The sequence below is a fragment of the Garra rufa genome, chromosome 24, assembly GCF_049309525.1.
Source record: "Garra rufa chromosome 24, GarRuf1.0, whole genome shotgun sequence".
NCBI classification, from domain to species: Eukaryota; Metazoa; Chordata; class Actinopteri; order Cypriniformes; family Cyprinidae; genus Garra; species Garra rufa.
In genome coordinates this window covers 39,140,505-39,150,090 of record NC_133384.1, presented here as the reverse complement: position 1 = coordinate 39,150,090, position 9,586 = coordinate 39,140,505, and the positions used below count along the sequence as shown (strand labels likewise).

Here is a 9,586-nt window from a genome sequence, read left to right as displayed (position 1 = left end):
GAAACGTTCCCGTGGCTATAATAGTACAGTAAAATTCAATTCTCCACCCTCGTATTCAGCCTATTTGCATTACAGTATTTGCACTTACCATCGCTTATCCAAAACTGAGCATAAAGTCTAAAAGAAACACTTGACTGAACATTGATCTGTTCTCCTTTGAGCTGACTGGGTACAGCAGGCTACCAGATTAAAAACCATACCGCAAAATTAAACATTTAACTAAACAAACAAATATTTCTGTGAACAGAATTAGTAAAAAAAAAAAAAAAAAAAAAAAAAAAAAATATATATATATATATATATATATATATATATATATAATTTCTGCTTATTTCATAAATGAATAAAACGTACACGGACCGCAATGGTCTCAGCAAGACTCGCTTTCACCACCTGCTGGTGAAGCGGAAAGCAACAGGCGTCGATTTTGTATCGATGCTCAATTGCTCTTCCTGCCATACCCGGATGTGTAGCATCGAATTGCTTGGCGAATTTGAATCGCTGAATTTTTGGAAGCGAAATAATACGCACCGAAATGTCCTGTGAAGTATCAAAGGTTGTGTTGAAATTATTTAGTATTGAAATTTTGAACACTGCAATTGTTAAATTTGTATTTTAAAATAATATGAATATTTAATATTGAAATTGTAAACAATGCAATTGTGAAAGTTGTATTTTAAAATAATCTGTATTATTAACATTGAAAATTTTACGAATGAAATTTTATGTTTCCACGTGAAAAATTCACAGCCTAAATATCCACCCATGTTGAATTGCACAACCTTAAAATGCAAGCACTGTTAATACCATGCATTTTATTTCAGTTAGTGCTATACAGCACCCTATTTTGCTTCAAAAACATTTGTCAGTATTTTACTTCCATATTTTTCTTGTTCTATTTTCTTTTTTTTTTAATATTTATTCAAACAAACAAATTAAAGTATTAAAAATATAAAGTATTTTGTGCATGTACCATGCAGTGATATTTTACTATTATTTTTATTATTTTAATTATATTTTTATAATATAATTAATTGCTATTTTATTTTTCTATTTGGCTTTTTCATTTTGTTTTTTGGTAACTGTAATGATAGAAAAATGTTGCACTTTCTTTCTTACATTGAACCTTTTTGAATTGCAGTTATTAAAAACCAAGTTATATTGTATTACCATCTCATAACATCACTTTACTATTGTACCACTGCAATACTGCTTTGTTAGGGAGTATTATTGTGATAAAGGTCCAAAAAACTCTGAAGTGTCAGGTAAAGTGAGTTAATGTGGTGGCGTGTTTGAGAAAGTGTCAGCAGACTCAGTAAAATCAGCAGCAGATTGCATCCACTCCTCCACGGATGAAGAGAGATGCGTTTAGTCCATCTAATGAGTTCCACAAACCACACGCGGCAGGTGCGTGTCAGACGCCGGCGCTGCCAACTCCATTATACGGCACGCGAGCGTAATTACCTTACAGCGCATTTCTTCAGGAGCCGCTTCCACTCAACATCTCCCAGAAGCCGATAGCTGATACCAGACGAGTGCATTAACTCGGCCGTAAAACCGTAATGAAGCAGGAAGGTGCGTTAACATGGACGCTCCTGCTGCTCTAATTCAATTTCACCTTGTAACTTTGTACAGTAGGCCAAACATAACAAGATCTGCCAGCCCATAATTCACAGAGATCAATGCAGATGAAATGAACGCTGATGTGATTCAGCAGCTTCTGGAGAATCGGGAAGAAACTTCAGAACTTCTGCAGTAAGAGTTTGAGACACTTACCAAAACCACAGCACTTATTTAACCAGCACTCAATCGTGATGACTGCTGCCTGATTGTTGTTGCTTACATTCTTCGAATCTTGTCAAAGACAAAACAAAACTATTTAGATTTTTAGATTTTCATAAGAAAATGTGAAGAAACTCACCACCACCCTGCTAATGTCTACTGGGTAGTTGCTATGTGGTTGTTAGTGTACTGTATTCTAGTTGTTTCTATGTTGTTGATAAAGGGGTTGTTGCTATGGGTTTTTAGTTGTTTTTTGTGGTTGCTATGGTGTACTGTACAGTAGTTGTTTCTATGTTGTTGTTAAGGGGTTCCACATGGTTGCTAGGGTGTACTGAGTGGTTGCTGTCGGTTTGCTAAGATGTACTGTATTGTAATTGTTTCTATTTTGTTGTTATGGTGTTCTGCTGTAGTTGTTTCCATGTTGTGAAGTAGTTCTACATGGTTGTTATGTGGTTGCTAGGGGGTTCTGGGTGTTTTTTTTAATGTGGTTGCTAGAATGTACTGTATTGTAGTTGTTTCAGTGTTGTTGTTAAGACGTTTTGGTTGCTAGGGTGTACTGGGTGGTTGCTAAAGTGTACTGTATTGTAGTTGTTTCTATTTTGTTATTGAGGTGTTCTACATGGTTGCCAGGGTGTACTGGGTGGTTGCTAGGGTGTATTGTAGTTGTTTTTATATTGTTGCTAGGGGGTTCTGGGTGTTTTATGTGGTTGGTAGGGTGTACTATACTGTAGTTGTTTCTGTGTTGTTGTTGTTATGGGGTTGAACATGTTTGCTATGTGGTTTCTAGGGGGTTCTGATGGTTGCTAAGGTGTATTAATGTTTATGTAATTTATAGGAGTTTCTGGGCGGTTACTAGGATGTTCCAGATAAATGATATGTGGTTGCTAGGGTGTTCTATAATGTAGTTGTTTCTGTGTTGTTGTTATGGGGTTGAACATGGTTGCTATGTGGTTTCTAGGGAGTTCTGATGGTTTCTAAGGTGTATGAATGGTTATGTAATTTTATAAGAGTTTCTGGGCAGTTACTCGGATGTTCCAGATAAATGATATGTGGTTGCTAGGGTGTACTGTACTGTAGTTGTTTACATGTTGCTGTTAAGAGGTTCAACGTGCTAGAGATTCTGGTGGTTGCTAAGGTGTATTGGTGATTATGTAGTTTTAGCAGCTTTTGAGTGGTTGCCAAGGGGGTTCCAGATGATTGATATGTGGTTGCTAGGATGTACCGTACTGTAGTTGTTTCAGTGTTGAAGTTAAGGTGTTCTGTGTGGTTACTAGGGAATTCTGGGTGTTTTTTAATGTGGTTGCTAAAGTGTATTGTACTGTAGGTATTTCCAAGTTGTTGTCAAGGGGTTCTACATGGTTGTTGTTATGTGGTTGCTAGGGGTTTCTGAGTGTTTGTATGTGGTTGCTAGGATGTACTGTAGTTGTTTCAGTGTTGTTGTTAAGGCGTTCTATGTGGTTGCTATGGGATTCTGGGTGTTTTTAAGTGGTCGCTATGGTGTACTATACTGTAGTTGTTTCCATGTTGTCAAGTGGTTCTACATGGTTATGTGGTTGTTAGGGGGTTCTGGGTGTTTTTATGTGGTTGCTAGAGTGTACTGTATTGTAGTTGTTTCAGTGTGGTTGTTAAAGGGTTCTGGTTGCTAGGGTGTACTGGGTGGTTGCTGTGGGATCTAGGATTTTTATGTGGTTGCTAAGGTGTACTGTACTGTAGGTGTTTCTATGTTGTTAAGTCTAGGTGACTGCTATGTGGTTGCTATACGGTTCTGGTGGTTGCTAATGTGTATTGGTGGTTGATATATGTCTAGGAGTTTCTGGGCAGTTGCTAGGATGTTCCAGATGATTGATACTGTATGTGGTTGCTAGAATGTACTTTACTGTATATGTTTCAGTGTTGATATTTTGGGGTTCTAGGTGGTTGCTAGGGGGTTCAGGTTGTTTCTGTATGGTTGCTGTGGTGTATTGGTTGGTTGCTATAGGGTTACTAGGGTGTACTGTACTGTAGTTGTTTCTATGTTGTTGTTAGGGGGCTAGGTGATTGCTATGTGGTTGCTAGGGGGTTCTGGTGGTTGTTAATGTGGATTGGTGGTTATGTAGTTTCTAAGAGTTTCTGGGCGGTTGCTAGGATGTTCAAGATTATTGATATGTGGTTGCTAGGGTGTACTGTAGTCTTTCCATGTTGTTGTTAAGGGTTTCAACATGGTTGGTTATGTGGTTGCTAGGGTGTACTCTACTGTAGTTGTATGTTATGTGATTACCAGGGTGTACTAGGTGGTTGTTAGGGTATTTTGTGTGATCTGGTCTGTAGATGTGATTCTAGTGAGCGTCTATGGGAATTTTATGGTGTAGCAGGTAAATACAGTGTGTTTGATCACCTAGTAATCGCACAGCTCTTGTGATCAGGTGATCGGTTTCCCGTAACCGGGTCCTAATTGCTCCATTCTCAGCTGTGACCTTGCGTTTTCCTGTCTTTCCACTCTGAGCTCAAGCATTTCTCCATGAAAGTCCATATGGCGTGTTTTGTTCTCATCACGCACGTCTCTCGTTGCTGCATCTGACTAAATCAAACAAATATCAAAGCTGCTGCAAGATGAAGGTGGCGTGAGGAACAAAGCGGCGCTTCCAGAGTGACGAGTGCCTTTTGTAGTGTTTCAAACTCAAGGAGGAGAAACTGCCATCAAATAAACACGTCAGCTGACTGATGAAGAGCACAGGCTTTGATGATGATGATGATGATAGACAGCAGATTGAGGATCGCACATGTAGAAACATAAAACCGGCTGAACGCGAGTCAGAGCATTATGGGTAAATATGTGCTTTGACATCTGAGAGACGTTAAACTGTAGCACATGTGTATTTTTATGTACAGCCACTCTTCAGTCACATTCAGTCATTACTGGATAGTAACTGATTACATGTATTTCAGATTACAAAAATTAGGTACTTGTAATTAGAATATATTACATTTTAAAATACCTGTAATGGGATTACAGTTAATTTTTATAGATTACATATTGTTCACAAGAATTAATGTAATCTAAAAGTAGTCAGATTACATTACCTAGTGTTTGCAGTCCAACAGATTACATTACTAACTACAAGTAATCAGTAATCAATTTATAAATTATCTAAGAAATATATTTCAAAAATTAAGTACTTGTAATTAGAGTATATTATACATTACACAGTATTATACATTACTAACTACAAGTAATCAGCAATGGATTACAATTCATAAGTATTCTATTCATAATAAATATATTAAAAAATTAAGTACTTGTAATTAGAGTACATTACATTTTAAAATGCCTGTACTCAGATTATAGTTACTTTTTATCGATTACATAAATTAAGTACTTACAAAAATAAGTACTTGTAGTTTGAATATATTACATTTTAAAATACCTGTAATGGGATTACAGTTACTTTTTATAGATTACATATTGTTCGCAAGAATAAATGTAATCTAAAGGTAGTCAGATTACATTACCTAATGTTTGTAATCCAACAGATTACATTACTAACAACAAGTAATCAGTAATTGATTACAGTTCATAAGTAATCTATTCGTAATAAATATATTACAAAAATTAAGTACTTGTAATTAGAGTATATTACATTTTATAATACCTGTAATCGGATTACAGTTACTTTTTATAGATTACATAAATTAAGTACTTGTAATTAGAGTACATTACATTTTGAAATACCTGTAATCGGATTAGTTACTTTATAGATTACATATTGTTCACAATAATAAATGTAATCTAAAAGTAGTCAGATTACATTACCTAATCGTTGTAATCCAATACGTAGATTACATTACTAACTACAAGTAATCAGTAATAGATTACAATTAAGTAATCTATTCATAATAAAATATTTCAGAAATTAGGTACTTGTAATTAGAGTATATTACATTTTAAAATACCTGTAATCAGATTACAGTTACTTTTTATAGATTACATAAATTGAATACTTACAAAAAATAAGTACTTGTAGTTTGAATATATTACATTTTAAAATACCTGTAATCGGATTACTACAAGTACTAGTAACGAGTAAGTAGTAAGTACAAGTAATCAGTAACGGATTACAATTCATAAGTAATCTAACCAGCACCAGTTTTGTTTTTAAGTTGTTTGTTTTCTGTTGTTTTTCACATTTCAAACTTCTTTGTCAGATGTTTGGATTGTAAAGTGTTTTTGTGCATCAGTTGCTTTTCTATTTAGTCGAATGAATGACTTTCAGACATTTAAGTGCAAGTTGTTTTAGTGTCACTGTGCAAGAATTTATTGCAATAGTGAATTACTTTAGAAAGAATCACTCCAGCTGATTTATTTGATGCTTGCTCTTTATATATCAGATGTGGCTTGTCTGGTGTGTTTTGTGTCTCTGCGATCACGTGCCGCCAGAATAACTCAATCAAAGCGTTACGCGGTCACGGGAGCGCTGGTATTTTCGGGAAGGTTTCATTCCGTCTCTGTTATCAGTCTGCTGTCGTTTATCTCAGACAAGCGCCTCGCTGCTCGATCCTCGGCCACATGCGGCGCCGCCACACAGGATTGAGCTCGATTGTTGCTCTTTCTTGAGCTGTTTTCACAGGAGTCAGAATCACTGTTAGACCGTCGCTAATGAAAGAGCAGCTGCTTGTAAGTGATGCCAATTATAGGAATGCTGAACTGCTTTCATTGACCTGAAAACACTTTGAGACGTTTGTTGACTGACACAGGGGTCAGGTCACAGAAATCTGTCATTATTTACTCATTCAAACACATATAATATTATTTACATTCTTTTAAAATATATTTTAAAATCTAATTATATATGGGGCAAAGTGTAACATTGCTTTAAATTGTTGTTTTTCCAAGAAAATATTAAAAAGTTTTCCGTTTACTTTTATTGCAATTTTTGTTTGTTTTTCTGAGCAAAAAATAAATATCATACATTTTTCCCTAATATACAGAAGACACCCACTAAAATGTCTTTCAGTTTAACAATCTTGTTAGGCATATTTACAACAAAAATAAATTTATGACATATTAAAAGGCAAATTACTTTCACCCCAAATACTAATTAGTTGTAATTCTACATTTTTAAAATTTGCCACTATCCTAGTTTTTGCTCATTTGTCAGTAAGAATTTTTTACTCAATTAAAACACAATAAAATTAAATATGCTTCTTTATTCTTTTATATATTTTAATATGTACAAGTCAAAATAAGCATGTCGTTTACATTTTTACATAAATATTGTGTTACACTGAATGACAATTTAACATTATTTCAACCAAATTTTGCCGTTTTATTCTCCCAAAACGTATTTGAAACCTTAAAAGTAGACACTTTACTTGCATTTAATGTGCTTTCTATGGACATAAAATCACTTTTGTAAATTTCTTTTGAAATGTCAAAATTGTCCTATGGTGTAACTGTCTCAAGCAATAAATTACAACTTTCATAAATTAAAAAGAAAAGCATAAATGTTAATAAATACCTCTGGCATAATTGTAAAAGAGTCTATTTTACCAAATGGCAATACTTGTTTTCATTCATTTATTTCTGAAATTATACATTTTGTCACTAAAAATCATGTCCTCTGGTGCGACACCATATTCTGATTTTTAAATCGGCCAATTCCAGAAAAATACTAAACTTTTTTGGAACCGCTACAAAAGTGTTACATTACATTTTTTTTTTTATTAAAAACAGTATGTTAAACTACATAATCATGGAAAATTATGCAAATGTGTAATTGCTTACCACTAATGACAGGTTAGCTCAGAATAGGTCATTAATTGACACGAAAAGCTGAAACGTCCAATGGTGTGACGTCTGTACTGTCACACCATAGGACAAGTTTAAATAACTAAATAAGATTCAACTCATTTTTAATCTTTTTTGATCATGTTCAGTGTTCTCAAATGTAACAATTACATTAATTAAAGTATTTTCTGATGTTTTTGTATGAAACATGTACTGTTACAAAGTGTCATGAAAATAAGGATAAAATGATACTTTGTTTTTGAAACAGAAAGAATTGAAAGAATTAGTGGAATAGAGAGGACACAGAAATATAGACAGAAAATTTACAGGGAAAGGAATAAAATTAAGAGAATGATGCAGAAAGTAAATCGCATGAAAAGGATGCCTTAAAAAGAGTAGCCATATAGTTAAAAAAATCACATCTTGATGAATATAACATACTGATTGACTAAGAAACTGAATTTTGTTGATGAATTTTAAGTATTTCTGTCCTTTAGTGTGACGTAATGTCCTATGGTCTGACACACACAATAGAACCACAGATTAGTTTTATCTCCAAATATCTTAAAAAAAAACTTTCTCCTTTTGTGTTTCATGGCTGACTGAAAGTCATGCAGGTTTAAGATGACATGCGGTTGAGTAAATGATGACAGAATGTTTTTTGGCTGAGCGATCCCTTCAATAGACATTCAATCTTTCAGTTTCTGCTTCTCGCTCCTCCAGGCTGTGAGTTTCTGCAGATCCTCAGACAATAATATTAGTGTGTGAATGAATGAATGATGGGATTTCTCTCCTCGGGCTGCCAGAGATCAGCCGTACGGGAGCGAATCTGACACTCAACCTGCAATCTCCACTAGACACACGGGAAACACGCGAGACAAGACCCAACACGCCACGTGTTTCACTGATAACACAGATGTGGCTCCGCATGTGAAGTGTGTGTAATTATACACTACATACAACTGGTCTGAAACAGGTATGGATCGGAAAAAAAAATATATATATATATAGAAAGTACATTAAATGTAAGTAAAGTGAATAAAATGTTAAAATATGGTTGAAATAATGTTACATTGTCATTTAGTGTAACAATATTTATTTAAATATTCAAACAACATGCTTATTCTGACTCGTGCATATTAAAATATATAAAAGAATAAGGGAGCATATTCAATTTTATTGTTTTAAATTAGTAAAAATTTACTGACAGATGGGCAAATTTGGAGGGAAAGTAATTCATCTTTTAATATGTCATAGATTGATTTTTGTTGTAAATATGCCTGACAATATTGACACTGACTGACATTTTAGCGGGTGTCTTTTGTAAATTAGTAAATTTTGTAAATTTTACATTTTTCTTGGAAAAACAACAACAATTTAAAGCAGTATTACACTTGTTTCAACAGGCATGAAACAAATGTATTTTTTACCATTTTTGAGCGAATAAAATGTTGTATAAAATCAAGCAAATTATATGTGAACTAATTCCTCTGCATAAACCTTCAGGATATAGACAGGAATAAAAATGTAAAGTTTGGTGTGTGTAAGTGCTACTGAAGTGGAGATTTATGGCTCAGTGTGGGAGAAAAAAACTCTTCTGCTCATCAAGGCTTCATTTATTTGTTCAAAAATACAGAAAAAACTGTAATATTGTGAAATATTATTTCAATTTAAAATGACTGTTTTCTATGTGAATATATTTTAAAATCTAATTTATTTCTGTGTTCAAAGCTGAATTTTTTAAAGCATCATTACTCCAGTCTTCACATAAAATATCAGCCATTATTTTAGTCTTCAGTGTCACATGATCCTTCGGAAATCATTCTAATATACTGATTTATTATCAATGTTGGAAACATTTGTGCTGCTTAATATTTTGTTGGAGCCTGTGATTTTTATTTTTCCAGGGTTCTTTAACAAATAAAAAGTTGAAAAGAACAGCGTTTATTTAAAATTGTAACAATATAAGCTTCCATCGAAAAGTTTGAGGTCAGTACATATTTAATTCTTTCTTTTTTTTTTTCAAAGAAATAAACATTT

At 33.8% G+C, this 9,586-nt stretch overlaps 1 protein-coding gene across 1 annotated transcript in view; it reads left to right on the top strand.

Moving 5' to 3' along the window:
- Positions 1–9,586, top strand: part of ptprma (protein tyrosine phosphatase receptor type Ma) — a 154,477-nt gene that overhangs the window by 72,907 nt on the left and 71,984 nt on the right. The window lies entirely within an intron of this gene.